Raw genomic sequence first — 12,444 nt, forward strand, 5'->3', positions numbered from 1 at the left:
AATACAACAAGCATTGTTAATTTCCTACCACTTTGTTTGTAACTCTGTATTGTCTGTACTGTTCTTTCGCTATTTTGTAAAAAGGTTGTCTGTCTGTTAATGTTTTCCTCCTTTTATTTTTAAAATAAAAAAAATAAAATAAATTATTTTTGAGACAGGGTTCTCTCTGAGTTGCTAAGTTGCCCAGGCTGGGCTCAAACTTGTGATCCTCCTGCCTCAGCCCTCCAGGGTGCTGAAATTACAAGCATGTACACATTTTTTTTTCCAGAAAAAAATGTGTCTTACATGCCAGATTGCGTGTGTCTTACATGCCAAGTATCAACTAGATGCCAAAGTTACCACCATGAATGAGAGGCACAGTCTGTATTTTCACAGAGTTTATAGCCTAGTGAGAGTGAAACATGGTGTTCATTGGTTTGCTCTTTTTTTAAACCCATAAATAATTTCTCCTCATGTGTCTGTCCTCTATCAGGTTTGGGTCAGGATTAGGGTAACTCTGGGACCTTTGAACTTTGTGTTCTGGTGCCAAAGCAGTTCTGAACGTTGGGCTTGGGCTTAAACAGTGGTTGGTGGGTCAGTGTTTAAGAGCTAGCTCTCTGGGAAGAAGTGTGTGTGTGTATATATAAGATCATTTACATTTTACTGATATAAAGGATATATAGTACACAAATTATACATAATAGTAAAATATACAATATAACTTATTATAAATTCCATATAGCTAACTTATTATCACAGAATGCATTCATTGATTTTTATCTTTTATTTTTGCAGTGCTGGGGATGGAACTCAGGGGCTCAAGTGTAGTAGGCAAGTGTTCTATGAATGAACTGCACCCCAGCCCTTTCATTGACTTTTGTCCAACTCTTATCTATGCTTTCGGTTGACAAGTAAACGTAGTTTTGACACAAATGTTGGTTTTCATTTACATGGGAAATAATGACAGCGTGGAAACTTCATTCATTTGTCCACAATGTGAGTGACTTCTTTGCTAAATAGGTTGGTGGTTTTCAGACCCTGAAAGACTGTTTACTCATTTCTTGGTATTATTCAGTGGAACCTGTACAGATATGCCACCCCTTTGGGTTTAACGTGCCTTGTTAGCAGTAGTCCCCATCACTTTCTTAGGTCTAGAGAGTCAGCAAAACAATCAGTCGGCCTCTGATCTGTAATGTTTGCTGATTTCTGAGTTGTAAATACTCCCACAAGAGCTCATTTCCAACTGCGAACTCCAGCACCATATTGCAAAGAGAGGACTGCATGCCATTATTCCGTATCTCAACTATACAGATATTACAGATGATAAGGAAAAATATCAGATAATAATCTCAAAAGCACAGATAATAATAAAAGATACTAAAATGGTTAGGAAATGATGAATTTGGGGGTATTCATTACCTTAGTGTTTGTTTGTTTTTTGAGACAGGGTCGCACTGTGTAGTGCAGGCTGGCCTTGAACTCACTATGTAGCTCAGGGTGGCCTCAAACTCACGGTGATCCTCCTGTCTCAGCCTCCCGAGTGCTGGGATACAGGAATGTGCTACCACCCCTGGCTTAGTTTACCTTAGTTTTTAATAGAATGTCCTTGACAGTTTATGTATTTGTGTTTTGGTGGTGCTGGGGATGGGACCCAAGGCCTTGCACATGCTAGGTGAGTGCTGTACTACCAAACTACATCTCCAGTGATTTCATATATTCCAAAATAATAGCTGTGAGCTGGGAATATAGCTCAGTGGCACAATGCCTACCTGGCAAGCGTAAGGTCCTGGGTTTGATTCCTGGTACCAAAAAAAAAAAGTTTAAAATAATACCTGTGTTTAACAACTGGCTCAAAGATTTCCTGAAAATGTAGCATCTGGCTCTCATGGGCCAGAAGGAGAAAACTCTAGCACACCGGTACACCCAACTCTATTTCCCGGTCCTGAATGACCTTTGCCCCTACTCCTGCTCCCCTTGGACACTCGTTCAAGACCCACACATCAGATAGGAGCCTGGATTCTAGAGCTAAACCTAGCGAATACCGGGGCTTCATGGCCGCCTTAAATGAGGTCCCTGGGCACTGATTGGCAACAGTGGCTTTTCCATGGGTGAGTGGCATCTTTCTGCCTGGGCAGGGATGGAAGGGAGCTAGAGACACTTGCAAATTCTGGAAGGCACATCTGGCAAGCGCTCAAGCCTGAAGGGAAGAGGGAAGATGGAGGAGTAAGTCCAGGGGAGCCCTGGCTCAGCCCTCTGTCCCCTTGGCCCTGCTCCAGTCTGGGCTGTAAGTGATTGTTGAACACTTTCCAGAAAGGCTGGTGACACTGGGGACTGTGAGTTGTGTGGGGGAAGTGTCACACAAACCCTTCTTTTTGCCTCCAGGATGTTATTCAGTCTTGGAAGCTGCTCCTGAGGGTGATCCAATGTTTGCCTTTGGAGCCCTGTTTCCTTTGGGTCCTGTTTCCTTTTTAGCAGCACTGGGAGGCAGTTGGATTTTGGATCTGCAGGTGAGCCTCTTGCTTACTAAGCCAGAAAAGGCCTGACATTTGCTGGTCACAAGTCAGCCCAGGCTTCAGCCATCCTCTGTGTGTGGGTCACCTACGAACTCTGTCTTCTGGGCCACATGTGCTTGTCATTTCTCCTTGAGTAACATCTGGGCAACTTATCAGGCACGACTGCTCTGATACAGTCAGGGCCATGTTGCATTGTACTGCCCCCATGTCATTGCCCAAGTGAGTGTCCTGTGTTGGCACCTAGGCTGGCAGCTGTCCAAGAGCACAGTCCCCCACCCTGCCCCACTCAGCACTCACTACAAAGGCCAGTCCTCAGCGACTGGATGAATCAGTGAGTACCAGCCTGGCTGACAGTCAAGATTTCCTGGAAAAACAGAAGCACAGTGTGGAGCCTGTGGGGGCGCCCGCATCTTGTCATCTTGAACAAGGAGTGCCCTTTATCCTTGCTAACACTTGCGGGGAGGGGAGCCTCATCACTACCACCCCCATATGCACACATGCACAGGTTTTTATCAGCCAGATGTTCATTCTATAACCAGGAAGTTCAGATGCCGCTTGCCCACGCTGCTCCACCTGGCACCTTCCGAGGCTGTTGAAGTGCTGACAGGGAGTGGTTTACTCTTGGCATCAGCCTGAAAACATCCTGTGCAGCCCCGCTGAGAGGGTGGCGCTGCCCTCTCTGTAGTCCAGAGGCTGGGAACTGACCAGGGTGAGGACAGAAGCATTAAGAGTTCGATGCACTTAGAAGGAGAAAGCGCAACCTTGACAGAATTACAGGCTGCCTCACCCAGCACGCACACCTGCTTTCACAGTGTCCTCCTGAAGATGCCTCCTGCCCACACTTCTGCAGAGCTTTGAAAGAGCAGAACCCGCCAGGGGGGTCTATGGAGGGGCAGGACTGCAGAGCCACAGTAGTGCAAAGCTCCTGGGCCACTGATTCCTGCCCATTGTCCTTACGGTTCTGGATGAGGTGGATTAAGAAGGCATTGTAAAAGTGCTGTATAGGAACGCTGTGCGCCTGTCTCTGGATGACACCCATACCTTCCTTTGTCAACAAATCCTGGGTCAAATGACCCTGTGAGCCACCCAGCTTGGAAAGCCTGCTGTTTGCACATGTGCGTGCCTGTGTGCGTGTGCATGGGGGGTGAGTGTGTTAGAATATTGATGCTCTATTTCCTGGCTACACTTTGCTCTTGTGCTCCAGAAGCACCCCCCAAAGTTGAGTTCTTTTTACACAGCCACCTGGATGTCCCACAGACAACTCAAATGTAGTATACCCAACCGGACGTGTCATCCTCTGCTTCCCCCTTCAACCCATGGGCATCCTGCCCCATGATCCCTTTCTCAATAAATGACACTGCCACTTACTCACTTGGCCAGGCAGGAAATCCAGGCACACCCGCACCTCACACCTCCAGATGTCTACCACCATGTCCTACCTGTTCTTGCCTTCACACTTTTGCGTGACCAATAGAGCCCCACAGTCATGCACATGCACTGCTGTACGTCAGGGCACCATACTGAAGTGTGGCCAGGGCCAGTGACGAGCCTTCTGGCCTCCTAGCTACCCTCAATCTAGTTGCAACCTTGTCAACAAGCCAGTCCCAAGGGATGGGCCCAAGGCAGCAGGAAGAAGGCCTGCTTGACAAAGCATTTCTGGGAACGTGTACTGCCATGTCAACTCACTCATCCTCCTAGATTGAGTGATTTACCCCGCTGGCATCAGTTTCCTTCCTGGAAAGGAAGGACTGTGAAGGGAGGCAAAGGAAGTTCTGACACCCATGGGGAAGTCGGGGAAAGGCCGGGGCAGGGTAATGTGCATGTCAACCGTGCCAGAGGAGAACCTCCGGATTTGGGAGAAGTGGCTTCTAGAAAACCAAAAGGGATAGCAGGCCGGGTGGGCCCTGATGGACGATCCAGGAGAAAGCACTATTTGGAGGAAGGCAGTGCCCTGGGGAGAAGAGAGGTCTTAAGCCAGACCTGCTGGCTCCTGCCATGCCTGGCCCTCTTCCCAGGGTCTCTCTGGCAGTGAAGAAAAAGTGTAGCTCTGAGGAGGAACGGTCACTGCTCCCATGTGCCACCTCTGACCTGCAGAGATAACAGAACCCCCATTTGTTCTCTAGGTGGGTGTCGGGGTGGGTCCTGATCCTCCGAGCCTGAAGGAGGCTTTCCCTACGTGGTAAGGCCTTACGACACTCTCTTCCTGAGCCTCCTCTAGCCCAGCTGCGGAGCCCACTGCCCCGCCTCAGTCCTGCAAGGCAAGGTGGAAGCCCATGCCTGCCTGTGGCTGCAAGGGCCATCTCCAGGGCTTGACCCCAACTTGTCCTTCACGATGCCCACACCACTGGACTCCTTGGGGAGGGACCACCGTGCCTCATTCATCTTTGGAGCTCTACCCGAAATGTCCCCCAAACATAGCAGACATTCAGAAAATAACCATTCTCCCAGCCTGCAAGGTGCCCATCTTCCTGTGCCCTTGCACTTCTCCAAGGCCAACCCCTGTCTCTGCACTCTTCAGAACACACCTCAAGGCCAGATTCTGACCTCAGCGTGTTAGTCTCTTTTCTGTCTGGCTACTGCTTTCATTTCTCACCACTGCCCCTACACCCCAACCCTCTGTACCCTATTCTGGTTTGTGTGTATATGTGTGTGTGTGTGTGTTACTGGGGATTGAACCCAGGGCCTTTGCACTAGCATTTTTTTTGAGACAGGGTTTCATTAAGTCACTAAGTTGCTTAGGATAGTCTCAAACCTGAGTTCCTTCTGCTTCATCCTCCCACAGTGTGGGATTACAGGTGTGTGCACCACACAGACATTTTATAAAGATATAGAGATACAGATATTTTCACACTCTTATAAACATGTACCTACATTTTATATGCATACAGTATATGCACTTATGTATGCACATTATGTGTATATACATTTTATATAAATACATCTTTACATTTGTTATATAGGTACATACATTCTGCACTTGATCTTAGCCAAAAGGCCGAGAAGTGATGGTACATACATTCTGTATATACAGTTTATATGTATATTACAGACACACACACTTTTTCTTGAACCATTTGAGAGGAAGCTGTATACAGCATGGCTCTTTGCCCCTACATTTCAGTGTGTATTTCCTAAGAAGAGAGGTATCCCCTTACATAGCTAGAGTTATGTAAATTATCAATTTATAAACCCAGCACTGTTACAGTACCTTATTGTTGCTTTTGTAGTTTCATCAGCTGACACAATCATGCCCTTTGGACAATTTTTCCCCTCTAGTACTGGAGCTACTGTAGGGTCAGATTTTGCAATTAGTTATAGTTCTATTCATCTTTCTTTCATCTGGAACATTTCAACTGCACGCATTTTTTGTCTCTTATGACCTCAGTTTGTGTGTGGGCACAGTACTGGAGACTGAATTCAGGGGCTAATGCACACTAGGCAAGTGCTCTACCACTGAGCTATATCCCTAGGCCTTTCTATATTTCCTTATTTTGAGACATCTTGCTAAATTGCCCTGGTTGGCCACAAATTTGCAATCCTCCTGCCTCTGCTTCCAGAGTAGCTGGGGTTATAGTGTGTGCTATCATGCCTGGCCTAATATGGTGCCTTATTTGCAGGTACTTGATATAACCCCTCCATCACTGGTGATGTCAGTTTTGAGCACCAGTTAAAGGTAGTGTCTAATGTCTCTACTATTTAGATATTTCCCGCTTCCTTGGCACATAATACACAGTCTGTGGCTGATATGTTAAAATCATGTAAATATCCTGCTTCTCATTAAAATTCCCCCTAGATTCATCATCCATTCACAGTTCTTGTCAGATCCCATGTTTCTACACATGTTTGTAAAACATGTTTCCAGGTCCTGTGCTTCTCCCCGCCCCCCGACTTGCTAGGTGGCCCTTGCACCCCAGCCATGTTGGACCACTCTGCCACAAGTGGTGGTACAAGAGTCCAGGGGATGCCATTCACATTGGACCATGCCTTGTGGAAGCCGTAGGTCTGGATTTATGTGGAACTTCCCTGGGACACTTTCCCAGATTCCTTCAACGTCAGACAGCCATTCTTCCTTCTTTGTTCCCAAAGCTTGTCTGCTGACCCCTATTGTCATCTTTCTCACATTATATTGTAATTGTCTTCCTACTTCTCTGTCCCTGTTGTTGGGATATAAGCTCCATAATGGTAAGAGTTTCCCTCTATTCTCTTCTGTGTATCCATCTGCAGCGCCCAGGATGGTGTCCAGCCCAGAGTATGTGTTCAGCAAATGTCAAATCAGTGAATGAGTTTGGTATCATAGCCAGTATATATGTGCACACACGCATGCGTGTGTGTGTGTGTGTGTGTGTGTGTGTGTGGCTTCTCTGGTACAGGTCAAAGTCCTTCAGAGCAAGGAATGCACTCATTTCCTTGTTGTATCTCCACCCCCTCCCCTCAGTACTTGCTCATAACAGGCACTCCACAAATGTTTGTTGAGTGAGTCCATATGTATATCTTGTTGTCAAGGGTCTGCTTTTTTTCTCTTTCCACAGAACTGTACTAAGGGCCGGGGATTTAGCTCAGCACCACAGCACCTGCCTGGCAAAGTTGAGGTCCTGAGTTTGATTTTTGGTACCAAAATAAAAAGCATTCCTGCACATGAATAACAAACTCAATGAGAGAGAAATTAGGGAAAGCACAGGACTGCGCTAGCCATGTGTGAGTGAGACCTGAGCAGCAGGGAGATACCCTCAGGACGGGCGGCTGCTCTTCTGCACAGCTGAGCCCTGCCCAGCCCGAGCTCAGTGCAAAGGGAATGCATTTGTGTGTGATCGGGGTGTTAGGATGCCTGTAACTGAGAGATGTGAAAACGTGAGACCCCGATGCTGATGGAGGACTACCCAGGATCCGTCCTGAAGCCCAGAAGCCCTCCTGGATGAGACTATAGCTCCTGCGGAACCTTTCCAGGAGCCCTGGCAAAGCCAGACACCCGAGCCAGGTGAGCTGACTTAGGAAGTCTTTCTGGCACTGTCTCACTTGGAAGGCATGCTGTTTGTCAGAATAAAGTACAAGAAAGAGGCCCAGAGAGGAGGCCCAGGAGGGGTCAAATTAGCAACACAGCCCTTTGAAGAGCACGGAGTGGCTCTGTGTTCTGGGGCACAGTGTGCTGATCTGGCCCAAGGAGCTCTGCTGGAGGGCTCCGGGTTGCTGTCTTGCTGGCAGCCCTCAGGGGCCAGGCGCATGGCCATGGCAGCACATACACCTTTGGGGAGGCTGAGACCTTCACCAAGCCCAGCAGCCAGAGCTCTCTCCCCAGAAGGTACTGGCCGGGAGGCTCTCTGTGGCCTCAGCCCTTTAGGGGAGAGTTGGGCCCCAAAAGCAGCCCCGGGAAACTCAGCAGTAGAAAGTTAGCTGGCAAGCCTGCCTTTACAAGCATTTTAGCCTATCTATAAGCTGTTCTTTTTTCTTTTTTGTGGTGTAGTACTGAGGACTGAATCCCGGACCTTCACACTGAGCTACATCCTCAGATTTTGTTTTTTTTGAGACAGGGTCTCACTAAGTCACTAAGTTGCCCAGATTGGCCTCAAACTTGACATCCCCCCATCACAGATGTGTGCCACCATGCGCAGCTGCTATAGACTACCCTTAACCTTTTCCTCTCTGTGTAGGAAATGCACCATACAACACAGGATTCAGCTTTTTCCCACTAGGAAGAACGTGTATTAAGGGGCCTAAGCTCAGTAAGGAAAAGCCTTGAATCTTGCAACCAGGGGAACAGGCTGAGGAATCAGTAACATGAAAATTTTTATTTTTATTTTAAAAGTACTACATAGCATTTACCATATGCCAGGCACTGTTTTAAATGCTTCACCATCTGTCAACTCACTCAATTCTCATAATTGTTTAAAGGAGGTATAATTATAATCCCCATTTACGGTGGAAGAAAGGCTTAGCAAGGTTAAGCGACTTGTGTAAGGTCACAGAGGTGATAAGTGGCAGAATTAAGATTCCAGCCCAGGCCGACTGTATTCTCTTTTCCACTCTGCCCTGTCTCCTCCCTGAGTTTGCAAGCTTTGTCATAATCGAACAGGACAAGAAGTGGCCCTCTTAGTCCTCCCTTTTCCCTTCTTCCTTAGGTGTTTTGTATGGATCAGGTGCAGGAGGACAGCCTGTCCCTTGTTAGCGAGGGGTGGAAGGAAACGGGGGAGAACAGAAGGGCGGATGCATCTGGATGCTTGTGGAAAAGGCACAGGTGGGGCTGAGGAGCACCACTATTCCAATTCCGCAGTGGTTAAGAAACCCCTACGTTTTATTTCCAGGGCCAGAATTCAGAGATGAGGAGTGTGCTTTGAGATTCCCCATCGATACCCTTAACCCTCATCTCAGGCAAAACTCACCAAACTGAGAAGAGCCAACGCCAAACTTGCTTGACCCTGAACAGTGCGGGGAAGAAAACTCGAGCATCCGGGTACTTTTTAGAGTTCCAGTGTGAACGAGAACGACTTTTTTTTTTTTTTTTTTTTTTTTTTTAATATTAAGCAAGGGCCCCGTGGCATCTTGGTAAATCTGTCCTGAGAAATCCAGCCGGAGCTGAAGCCCAAATAGGTAAAACGTTGATAAATTCTGCAAATTGCAACAGGGGAGTTTAGGCAGCCATGGTTAGAGTGAGGGTCACAGACAGGGGCCACAAGCAGGTAGCAAACATTTAGCCCACAAAGTGCATCGCAGACGCCTTTTGTTGGACACTCCGAGAGGCACTGGGACAACAAATATGAGTGAGAATGCTGCTATTTGTATTAAGATAATAGACACTTGCAAATGCACACACGATGTCTGGAAGGTGGCACCAGAATGTGGTAACAGAAGCCACCTGTGGGTGGTTAGGGGACAAGGGTGGGAAGGTCACCGCCTTGTCCCTGGGAGCCATATATGCCTGTGAATGGGACACATCCTGACCTTAGGCTCACAACAGACAGGAAGCCTGCTGGTTTTGGAGATCAAAAGAGCATCGTGCTCTCCCTATAGCTCCTTAACATTCTGACATGATCCTGAGAAACACACTCCTACCCTCACCTTGTCTCTCTGACACTCTGACATGAGCCTAAAATATATGCTGCTGCCCTTATAACTCCTTGACCACTCGTGGGCTTTGGCAGCCATCCTGGCTCTGTCTAAGCCTATACAAAGCAAAACAAGTCCCCCTCCTGACATGACGGTGGACACTTTCAGTTAATTGGAAAGAGTCCCCTTAGGTCCCACCCCAAACCTCAAGACCTACAGCAAGTCAGGGTAAAACCCATTTCCTGCTCAGCTACTTTTTGTGTTTTCTTTTTGTGGCATGGGGGATTGAACCCAGGGCCTTTGCCCTGAGCTATTTCCCTAACCCTTTTTATTTTTTATTTTGAGACAGGGTCTAATAATTTGCCCATGCTGAGCTTGAGCTTGAGATACTTCTGCCTCTGCCTCCAACACTGCTAGGATTATAGGCGTGTGCCACCATGCCAGGCTTCAGTTGTCATTTGTGTTTCCCAAATTGTTCTGTATTTGGCATATTCAGTTGTATCATATGGTTTATTGTTACTACTAGCGATAAGAGGATTCCAGCCACCATTTGCTGAGTGCTGACTGTGGGTCAGGCACTATCTCACTTGTGCATAAACTCAGTGAAATCTGATGGCCTCCTGTGACATCGGTACTGGCCTTACTGGCTGCATTTTACAGGTGAGGAGACAGAGGCTCAGGTGGTTAAAAAGCTTGCCCTAGGCCATACAGCTAGCAAATGGTGGAGGTGAGATGGGAACTTAGGTCTCTCTGATCCCAGAGCCATGCTCTGAGCCAACATGGGCTTGCCTTTTCCACCAGACTCAGTTCATTAAGGGACTCTTGGACTTTCAATGGATTTCCACCTCCCAATGATCCTGGGTTCTGCCTGCAACGAGGACTTGCTGATTGATTTCAGGCTGCACCATCATCAGACCCTGCTTAAGGAGATGCAAAGGGCAGAGCAGCTATGAGCTATAGGCAGGAGGAAGTGTCCAGTTGGAGCAATAATCCATGTGTCCTGTATCAGGCCAAGGGCTCCGTGGCTTTCCAGCCCCCCTCATTGTCACAGCACAATCTGCACGCCTCTGGCCTTACACCTTGTGCTGATAGGGTGGGGGAAATGAATGATCTCAGTCTCCTCTTTGTGTTTGTTCAGATAGTTGAAGGATGTCTGAGAGAAGATTGTGAATATCCGTGTTTCCATGGAAATTGGAGTTTGCCAGATATCATATGCCCCCTTGTGGACTGTGCGTTCCTGACATTTTGAGGGAAGAGGAGAAGAAAATACCTGTACTCTTTGAAATTCCTGGGCAACTACTATTGCCTGAAAATCTTGCAGGATCGGGGGGTCAGCCCTCATTTACCAGGGAACCTCGAGAATGTTCCCTGGGCTCCTTTACTCTGTGATGGGGGAGCTGCAGCCAGCGCTCAGCGCCTTGCTCCTGCGCAGTGACGCACACTTGGCAGGTCTCTGCATCTTTCTGAGCTCATAGCTTGCTCCCTTTTCTAACGTGCGGTTGTCTCCCAGCTATATCCTTTTTTAAATAGTAAGGCCTATTTACTCCCTTTTTCTGCCATGCCTCTCTGTCCCTGCCCACTGCCACACTGCAGCCTGCCCCTAATCCCAACATGGTCGCACCCAACTCCACATCTGCGTCTCCCACCCCTTCACTTCCACCCACGCCTCACACCACATCCACATTAGTCACTCAACACCCCTCTTTGCATGTGAGGCTCCCCACGCCTATCAGGAAAAAAGGTTCAAAGTCCTAACCTTCCTGTCAGTCAGCAATACCAGCTGACCACCTACTGCACACCAAGCACCCCTCCAAATCTTCTCCTTCTAACGGGGCATGACCACAGTGGCCACCAATTCTCCTTGGGGGTTGCAGCAGGCACTGGATTGGAGTTATGTCATTTAATTTCTAGGACAACTCTGTGAGGTGGGTATTTTTTCAGAAAGCAAAATGAGTTTCATAGACGTTAAGCCACTTGCCCAAGGTCATCCAGGGAATAACTGGCAAGGGCAGGACTCAGACTCACGGTCCTCTGACTCCACAGTCCTTTCCTTTGCCACAAGCTACCCCATCAATCCCTTCCATCAGTCAATCTTTGTAGAGCTTTCCTGCATGCTGGTTGCAGTTCCTGGTGCTAAGGACACAGGGAAGAGCAAACCAGGCATGGCTCTGGTCTCCCCTTCTGGAAGCTTCTTAATGTCATAGGAGAGACAATGTTCTTGTTTCAAGATTCGTACCCTCCTAGCTGGTCTGCTTGTCTTGACTCTCATGATTTGTGGTAAGCTTTGATTTTAATTGGCCTAAGGCATTCCTTCCTGCTCTCCCCGCTCCCTTCCTCCCACAAACTCATATTGAGAGCCTACCGTATGCCAGTAATGGTACTAGGCACAGCATACCATAGAAGCAGCGGTCCTGCCCTCCGGCCCTTGCTGCCCCTACTGCTCTTTCCACAGCATTGTGGTCCCATGCCTCTTATCAAACCCCAATGCACCCCTTAATGCCCACCTCCAATCTCACCTGCACAGTGGGGTCCCCCTGACCCTCATCCACAGTCACTGCTTCCTTCTCTGAATTCATTCAGCACTTATCACCTGGACAACTGCAGTAGCCGGAGTTAACTTTCACATTTACATGTATATCCTCTTACCTTGACTGTTTGTCTCATCACCCGGGAAACATTTTTATTCTTCTCAAGAAACATTTACTGAGTGCCTAGTATGTAGTTTGGTAGTGGAAAACTGACAAACCTTTGTACAGCCTCTTTCAGCTAACAGCACTTGCCGGGCGTGGTGGTGCACACCTGTAATCCCAGCATTCGGGAGGCTGAGGCAGGAGGATCGTTGTGAGTTCGAGACCAGCCTGGGCTACAAAGTGAGCTCCAGGCCAGCCTGAACTGCACAGTGAGACCCTGCCTC

General features: G+C 48.0%; 1 protein-coding gene across 1 annotated transcript in view; it reads right to left on the minus strand.

The window, feature by feature from the left end:
• Ube2a (ubiquitin-conjugating enzyme E2A) overlaps positions 1 to 12,105 on the minus strand; it is a gene marked incomplete in the record, with an annotated part of 74,363 nt that extends 62,258 nt beyond the window's left edge. Inside the window, 1 exon segment of the mRNA XM_005410478.2 lies at positions 12,047 to 12,105.
• Positions 12,106 to 12,444: the final 339 nt, after the last annotated feature.

Source organism: Chinchilla lanigera, unplaced genomic scaffold (assembly GCF_000276665.1).
Source record: "Chinchilla lanigera isolate Chin_1 unplaced genomic scaffold, ChiLan1.0 scaffold00133, whole genome shotgun sequence".
Classification (NCBI taxonomy): domain Eukaryota; kingdom Metazoa; phylum Chordata; class Mammalia; order Rodentia; family Chinchillidae; genus Chinchilla; species Chinchilla lanigera.